Here is a 9,575-nt window from a genome sequence, read left to right on the forward strand (position 1 = left end):
CTTTTTCCCTCATCAAAGTTTTATCCCAATGGGTTTTCTTTGGTGAGGTTTTTAATGAGGGAGGTCTTCATGGTTTCCAAGCTTGACTTGTTCCACATGTTCAAGCTTGAGGGGGAGTGTTGACATGAAGCAGAATTAAACAGCTAGACTTGAGAATTAAGCTGTCAGACTTGAAAATACTTATAAGGTTTTATAAGGTCTTATAAAGGTTTTATAAGGTTTTATAAATGTTTTATAAGGCTTTATAAGAAGCACCAGATTTGAGTTTAGAAGAAGAAGACCAGACTTGAGAAGCAAAGAAGAAGAAGAAGAAAAAAGAAGACCGTTGAGTATTTTTAAATAATAAATATTTTATTGTATTATGTATAGAGGCAACTTGCCTTTAAAAGACTTGGATCTATATCCACAATTTGAATTTTAAGGGAATAGACTTTCTTTCTCTCTTTCTCTCTCTGTTCTTCAATGTTCTTCATCTACATCTCTTTATCCTCACATTCTTTCAATACTCATCTCCTATTATAAATGGATTCTTGGTTCAGAGGTATGCCATAGATCTCCAATATCAGTTCAAGAAATACAATCGCTTTTGCCTACAAAATGCCCTTCAGCTCTATCGGCTAAGCTAACTTCAATACCATCAGCAAAGGAGGTGAAGGAAATAGCCTTTAAAATGCCTGGAAAGAAGGTCTTGGACAGAATTTGCGGTTTTCTTTTTAAAATATAAATTTGCGGTTTGTTAATTTACTATCAATTAATTTGGACAGAATTTTCTGTTTATTTTTGAAAATATAAATTTACGGTTTATTAATAAACAATTTACTATCAATTTATTTAGACAGAATTTTCTGTTTATTTTTGAAAATATAAAAACTAGTATTACTTTATCTTCAGTTGATTAAAATTTAGAATAGACGCCTTTAGCGGAAATTGGTGCCTCTGAGATGATATATATAGTTCTTTAGGAATTTTGTCAAAATAGAATGAAAAACAGTTTCTTTGTGAAAAACAGTTTCTTTGTCATTTTAATATAAAATCTTTTTTTGTCCCTTTTTTACCTCAATTACCCTTTCCATTTATTAAATTTAATAAAATAAATAGTTTTATTAATGAAAAATATATAATTGAAAAATCAAAAAATAATACCCATATACACATACTGGTATTTTTTTGGGTTCTAAAATTTGTTAATTAAAAATTTTTAATTATGTTCTACGGAAAGAAAATGTCTTCTTCTACAAAACATTGCACGATGGAAAATTAATTCCAGATTAAACAAGTTATTCTACTTTTGCTAGAATCAATATTCTTCTTTCAAATAGAATTTTAAATATGAGGAATACGAAGTTTACGCATTGTAAAGGTAGGTAGATTTATTACGAGTGCAGTTTCTACTTATATGAGAAATTATTAAGTTTTACGGATACGAAATCTAGACACAATTCAACAGTCTACATATGGTAAAGTCTGCTTATGGATTAATTATATTTTCTCTACACATGGTAGAAGTTGTATTCTACGGATAAGAATAACCATATCTCTGTAAATTCAGTTACAATTATTCTAAAAATATTTTAAAATCTTTTTACTTTCCTAAAACGTGTACCAGCAATTTTTTGACAAAAATATAATAAAGATCGTAATTAAGCACTTGTTCTTCATCAAAACACGATTTCTCCATAGTTTTTCTTGTGATTTTTACAAACTCTTCTTCTATGATGAATATCTATACGACATGTAGGGATTTTGGGGCTTTTGTTGTTTTAATTTATTATTTATATCAAAAACAATTTTTAATTTTTATTTATTTTCATTTCTAATACCTTTTCATATTTAAATTACTTTTAAAATATATTTTATTTGATTAATCAAAAGTTAATTTTGGGATTATGAAAAAAAATAGGGACAAACTAAGATTAGTTTTATACTATAGGGATAAAGAGTGTGTTTTCATTCTTTTTTTTTATGTGCAACTGATTTGATTAATGAATAAAAAGGTTCTTACAAAAGAGGCTCAACAGGCCCAAAGGAGAGTGCATATTTAGCTAGTCTATCAGCATGCCCATTATTAAGCCTGGAGATGAAAGTGAAACATCAGAAAGAAAGGGATAGAGACAAGGATTCAATGTTCGACAAAATCCTGAAGAGCTCCGTCGATCGTCGTTTCTCATTGATTGCTCGAACGAGCTCTTGAGAATCTGAGTGTATCCAGATGTTGGTGAATCCGAAAGAAGAGGCGTAGAGCATCGAAGCTCTAATCGCCAAGCTCTCAGCTAGAAGCGGTGAAGAGATGTGGTCTTTGAACAAAGACCCTCGATTGAGTTCCTTCTTTGTGGGATCGGTGAAGATCCAGGCGATTCCTGCATGTTTTGTGCTCGCAATCCAAGAGGCATCGGTGTAGCATAAGATCGTTGTGGAAAGAGTGCTTGTTGGTTGGACTGTCGGGGGGAGAGATCTTGTCATAAATGGAGGTGATAGGGTCTGCGCTAAGCTCCATTCTCTGGATGCTACGATTGCTTTGGATATAGTAGAGATCGGGTTGAGATATCTGTTCTGGAAGATCAGAAGGTTCCTGGAGGTCCATATTGCCCATATGATCCAAGGGAAAAGATTGATAGAGATCCCCGATGGTGGTAGATTAATGCGGTGGCATGAAGGCTGTAGTTCCGAGCCGAAAGAGGTAGCTTCATCAGCATCAAATCGTGAAGACCAAGGAGCAAAATTCCACACCTGTTTCGTGAACTCACAATGGAAGAACAGGTGGAGCGTTGTTTCTTTAACTCCACATCTGACGCAGGTGGTGTTAGTCAAGACCCGTCGTTTCTGAAGGTTCTCTCCTGTAGGGATTGCATTTTGGAGAACTTTCCACAAAAAGATTTGGATAACTGAGTATTCCACACTGATTTGAACCAGTTAAAGTCATCAGGAATGTTGGAAGTTCGATGGGTCGTAGCATCCTCCAAGTGCAAAGCTAGGTAGCCAGTTTTGGAGGAGTATTCTCGTGAAGGGTTAAGGAGCCAGGCGTAGCCATCCTCGGCGCCTGTTGTGCTAGATTAGAGAAGGAGAATGTTGTCCATCAGGTTCGATAGGTATTTCATCAAGGCTTCTCTGTTCCAAATCCATATTTCTCTAGTCATGATATCTGAGACCATCAAGTCTTTATCATCAATTGTTACATGTCCAATAGCTGACGTGGGAGTCGACGCTGACAGCCAAGGTGCATGCCATAACTTTGTGGAGTTTCCGTTTCCAATGACTTTACCAAGGTGCTGGAGAATGATTTTTCTGCCTTCGATGATTCCTCTCCAGTCGTGCGATGCAGAAGAGCTGCAGGAGATTCTGAGAAAGGAGTCTGCCTAGCAATATTTTCCTAGTAGTATTCTCGAGAGCAAGCAGTCTGGTTTCGTGAGGAGCTTCCACGTAAGTTTGCCCAACAAAGCCTTATTGTTTTTCATTATATTTTAGCAAAATTTCCTAGTTTTTTTAATGTGTGTGTGATGTATATGTATATGCAAAAGAATTGAAGAAAATACGACAAATTAAAATTGTCCCAAGAAAGAGGAAATAAATGCAATTTTGGCGGCATGAATTTTAAAAAAACGTAGGACCACTAAATCACGTCTCATGCACAGTCCCTTAGTTTGGGAACCGATTTTTTGACACCAATTATAAATCCCAAATTCCGACACTATTAGTTCGGTAAAACCAATTTTTGGGGATAATTATTATCTTGTACTTGTCTAATAGTTTAATCTAATTATTATTAACACATTACACATGTAACGTATTACTATATATTAATATATGATTTATTTTAAAATTTTCTATAAGTTAGACAATGGATTTCTAATTTTTTTGGCATGAACTTTTTTTTGAACTTAATGTAATATATACCATAACATTGATGTAATATATACTATAATTAAGCAAATACGTGAGTATTCTGTTTCAAAAGTAATATACACTTTTGTAATATTGTTGGTTATAAGTTATATTCAAATTTGTCATTTATAAGAACACTCATGGGTTTATCCATCTAATGAAATAAATAAACCTTTTGGGGAGATTCTATTAATGTTGTGTGGTTAAAAAAAACCTACAAACACATTGTTTTGTTTGTTTTTCTATGTAGTTTTTTTAAAAGTTGCCTTTACCTTAAAAAAAAAACTATTTTCATAATTAATTGCCTTCTTTACATATATTTTGTTATTTTATTTTTTTGGTCATATATCTGTTATTTTAAAGATTAAATATTCACGGCAAGGGTCCCGTAGGAGTTAGGACTGCAATAACTTTATTGCTATTAAAATAGAAACAATTACACCAAAGGTCACTTTCTGACTTTTTATAACACTATAAGACACTTATAGCTACCAGAGCAGTTTTTCACTCTTTTCCACGAGAAACCACATACGTGGAGCATACAAAATTCCAAAACTAACCTTTTTTTCAAATAGTATACCGTGGTTCTATTATAACAAAATCTAAAACATTTCGTCAATTGAGAAAATATAATAGGTCCCACTCTCTCTTCTTCATCCAGATTTGCTTTTTCAGATTTCTTTTCCAACATAATTCACTTCAAATTATTATCTATGTTGTTCGATCTATTTTTTGAGATTTACCAAGATGCTGGTCTGATGATGGTGATGATGGTTAAATGGCGTACACATGGATATCAGATATCGTAAACTGTGGATATTACAAATCGGCGTACATGTGGATACGTACACGTGGACAATGAGGTCTATGTGTACACGTGGACATTAATGTTGGCCATACATATGTTGCAATATGCAAATACAAGAACAATATCTAAAAAAGAAATATAAAATGTTGATAAAAACATTCCTAAACACATTTACATAGTCATAGCACAAAATAGTAACATAGACAAATTTCTGAAATAATGCAATCAATGCATTTGTCTAAAACAAGTTTTTTCTCTCTGATTGCACTAACCTAATAGAGAAGGAGGAAAACTAGTTGCTTAATCCTATTTAGAATGGAAAGGTTTATAAAGCATATGTACGGTCAGTGAGAGGGTTTGTGAAACATATGTACATTTGTTTAGTGTACATATGTACATGTGTTTAATTGTGGTTGTACATATTTTTGTAGTTTTGCTTTGTAGCTTGGCTTGTACGCTCATTTTCTATATATATATACAAAATAAAAGTAAAGAGAAGATGAAACCAGACATATTGATCATCAAGCCTTCTCGTTACAATGATTGCTTTAGCCTTCTCATTAGGATGATCAAGCCTTCTCATTATGGTCAGAGATAATCATATACTAGTTAACCAAAAGAAATCGCATCATTCAGGTTATTAAACAAGATTTATATGTACAATAAGATTACTATACAAGATTTATACGTACAATAAGATTACTATCCATATGTACACATTTATAATATCCACAAACTAAAGCGTCACGAAAAGTAAAACTGAAACTAACACCAGCCAGACTTATAGTTCTCAAAGAAAATATAGATCTGTGTTGTTAACTTGTTGTTATCTCTTAGCAAAACCTCTTCCATAACTAAAGAATTTCTTCTTGTCTTGTGTCAATTGGTTCCATATTACTTTAGACAATACATGTGGGCAACATCAAACCTAAGACCCCATAAAACTCAACCTTTTGTATAAACTATTAAAACCTCAAACTTCTAACCGGAAAAAAGTTCGACGTTTAGTTCGACATATCTGAAAAATTGAGAGAGAGATATATTTTACCAATTTAAAATTCAACATATTTTAAAACCCACCAAAAAAATAACAAGTGACGAAGCAAAAAAAAAAAAAAAAGCCAAAGTTCAGTTTGCTACAGTTGAGAGGTTATTGATGTAATTAACCACCCGAAAATACCTCGGTAGCTATAAGTGTCTTTTAGAGTGATAATAAAAACTTAAAAGTGACCTGCAATGTTAATAACTCATTAAAATATATAATTATTTTATGTAGTTTATTTATTAATTTATTAATATTAATTATAAACGGAAGAGAAGTGCATCTGAACCATATCTGAGAAAAGCCTGAACTCTAGTTCCACTTCTTGTTTGATTTCTTGGGATCCGTACTCGCTCTTTTATTTACATCTCCATCCATATATATGTATATTGTTTGTTAATTTCTAAAAAATTAATTTAGTTAACTTTTTAGCTATTGAAAAAATAAAAGCTAAATTATTAGTTACTAATACTATCTTACAGTCATATAGTTAAATTATTTTTAACGAGGAAATTATATATTATTGTGTAGATCATAGTCTAGTCATATTTTTTTGTCAAAGCCATAAGCTATTCATATGAAAAGCATGTAAATAACTTTTTTTGAAAACTATTATATATTAACATTTATTTGTATATAGAAAAGGATATTATTTGTAAAAAATAGTAGTTAAAATCATATGTAGGATTATTATTTTCAAACGATAAAATCACAATGTTCAAGTATTGTTTGAAAGACGTTAAACTTCTTAATAAAGTTCTAAATAGTTGCAAAATATTTTAATAACAATGTTTGCTTACATAGGAAAAACAAACTTATAATACCACCAAATTGATATCATGATATAAATGACATATTAAACATGGTGTATATACACAGCCGTGCTACACTTATAGGTTTTAGCAATATATAATACTACAATACTAAAAAAAATATTTTTTTTGATAACAAAACCATTCATTGCAAAGATGAAACAGATGAAACAGAGAGAGATTACAATAGCTTATGAGGTTGGCCAGAAAATTACATAATCTTGATTATTAAGAAACATTTACACTATGAGTCACATTTGCACGTATTAATATCACTATACATCACTTTATACTACTCAGACACTTTCTTTTAACTTTTATCTCTCTCTCATTAGCTTTAGTAACTAGAACCAAACCATATTATAATTAGTGGGTTCTTTCTTTGTTCTCTTCTTTTCTTAAAAAAATAAATCTAGATGTCGTCTCTATCTCTTTTCTTCCTTGTTATCTTTTTCTCTGCCGTCTCTGCATAAAATTATATGTGTCTCCTTTCTCACACACGCAACTTCCTTACCTCTCCCCTCCTTATTACAGATTTATTCATATTCAGATCCTAACACAGATCCTAACAGCTCAAACAACAAAGCTCTATTAAACCCAGGCCTAAAAATTATGTATTGCTCTTAAAATCGAATGTAAATTTCTTCTTCAAATGTTTGGATGTAGATCGTTGCAACAACAATCTGGTTCCTTTCTTACCCATCTCGTTTTAATTTGTTTTTGAGTTAGTTTCAACTTCATTTTGATACTGATTTTGAGATATATCATGGGTTTGCATCACCAAAACTCTTGTTTCTTGGTTCTAAAACTTGGCTTGGTCGTATCTTGCAGCAAAGCTATCGTCTTGTTTGAGGGATCATGACCAACTGTTCTAAAAATTTGCTCAGTAGGTATATGAGGCTGGACTCTCTATTTGTTCCATTGATCCTTCTCCTAAGCTCATTTGGTCTAATGAATATGGAGTTTGGGTTGATGAGTTTGAAGCCAAGGATGCAAACTCCACTGTGGCTTGCAGTGTGCAAGTGGATATCGATCACATGGATCACATGTTGTACACGTGGATATAATAATCTAACTGTACATGTGGATAATAATACAATATGTGTACACCACATAATACAGTATGTGTACACTTGATAGTTCTTACATGTTCTTGTGTACTAAAAATTTGAACTACAATCAATCTAGATATCATAATAGATATAACACTTATGTACATCTACTCCAAAAACTTTCATTTATCCAAAGTACATATATGTACATGTTCTTGTGTACTAAAAAATATGTGGACATCGTTTCGTGTACATGTGGATAACGTTACACGTCGATCATTGGAGGAACTTTCTTCTGCTCTCCTTTGGTTAAGGCTATGTCTTTGCAGTTGTAGTTGCAATGCAACAATATATCAAATGTTTAGAGGTTTATTTTGGTGATTTATGCTTTCTTGGAATATATGGTATTCCCACTGACTATATGTAAGTGTGCCATTTTTTGTTTTTCACTTTGTGGTTATTTTAAAAATTGTTGTTTGAAAGTAATAACCTAGTTTAATTTAAACATAAGGTGTACATGAGAATGTGTACTTGTGGATATGTTCTAGCAGTGTACATGTGGATTAAATTTATATGCAAGTGTGCCATTTTTCTTTTTTTCACTTTTTGGTTATCTTAGAAAAATGTTGTTTGAAAGTAATAACCTAGTTTAATTTAAACAGAATGTGTACATGTGGATATGTTCTTGGAGTGTACATGTGGATACTATTACATCAATTACGAGGAGGACTGGGATGAGCAATCAAAAAGGTTAATCTAATAGATATATGCACAGCTAAAAAGTTATATAAAATATGAAGGACCAAAGTTGCAAAAAAAAGTGGCCATTGATGGTCGAGCTTCTCGAAACAGTGCTGCGATGAAGAGACAAGGTGATGACGTCGGGAAAGTTGTAGAACCCAGCAGAGGAGATGACGAAGAAAACTACGACGGACTTGGGGCTTTGACGGCGTAAGAGATGACGGGACGAAAACGCTAGAGATGAGTTGCATAGCACAAATCAAGGCGGATAAGGAAGAGTTGCGGTGGAGAAAAGTTTGGATTTGAGTGGTACGTGTATCCACTTATTTCAAGATTCAAAATTGAATCTTATTTCCAGATTCAAAATTTTTTTATATGTTTTCCATTAAAGTGGCTTCTCTGCAGTCGAGAGAGAGAAAAAAAATGATTAAGATTAAAAATGGTGGAACCACTTTAGTTAGAAGAATGAAATTAGTTAGCAATTGTTTGGATTTTAATCATAAAAACTACCTCAGTAGTAACAAGTGACTTATTATGTAATAAAAAGATGGAAAGTGACCTATAATGAAAATAACTCGATTATTAATCCTAGATTTTGTAGCTAATACATCAGCAACCTAACTAAGACCTCTAGCCTGTAGGGATATAACGGAAAGTAAAAAGACTTTTATTAGCCAAGTTCATAATGTATACTACAAAACATTTATTAAATAGTAAATATATATTGAAAAATAAATAAATAATTAAAAAATGTAGAGATATGTCATATGACGCTAGCTAGTACCCGGCGAATGTTCTCTACTTTTAACCTTACTAGGGATTAACCCGGGTTACGCCCGAAATTTTTATTTTTTTCTAATTTAAGTTGTTAAATTATTTATATTTAGGTTATGATATATATATTTATATAAATGTTAAGATGCATGTCATAATTAAAATTTATTTTTAAATTTTAACACGTTAAATTAACATATTTTTACTATTTAAATATTTTTTTTGTAATTTTTTTGGCTATCTAGTTATCATATTTAGCAAAACTATCTATTGAGTGTTGAAATAAATGTTTTAGATATTTAATTAAACTGCAGAGTATTTTCGGATCGACCACATGCTCAACAATCGATCGATCCGTAAATAGATGATTGATCTCCATGGCTAGGTAATTACAATTTTAGAAAAAGTATCTTTGATTTTCAAATATTAAGTATATAACTATTCTTTTGAATATTATTTTTTTGAAT

Source organism: Brassica oleracea, chromosome C6, assembly GCF_000695525.1.
Source record: "Brassica oleracea var. oleracea cultivar TO1000 chromosome C6, BOL, whole genome shotgun sequence".
Classification (NCBI taxonomy): Eukaryota; Viridiplantae; Streptophyta; class Magnoliopsida; order Brassicales; family Brassicaceae; genus Brassica; species Brassica oleracea.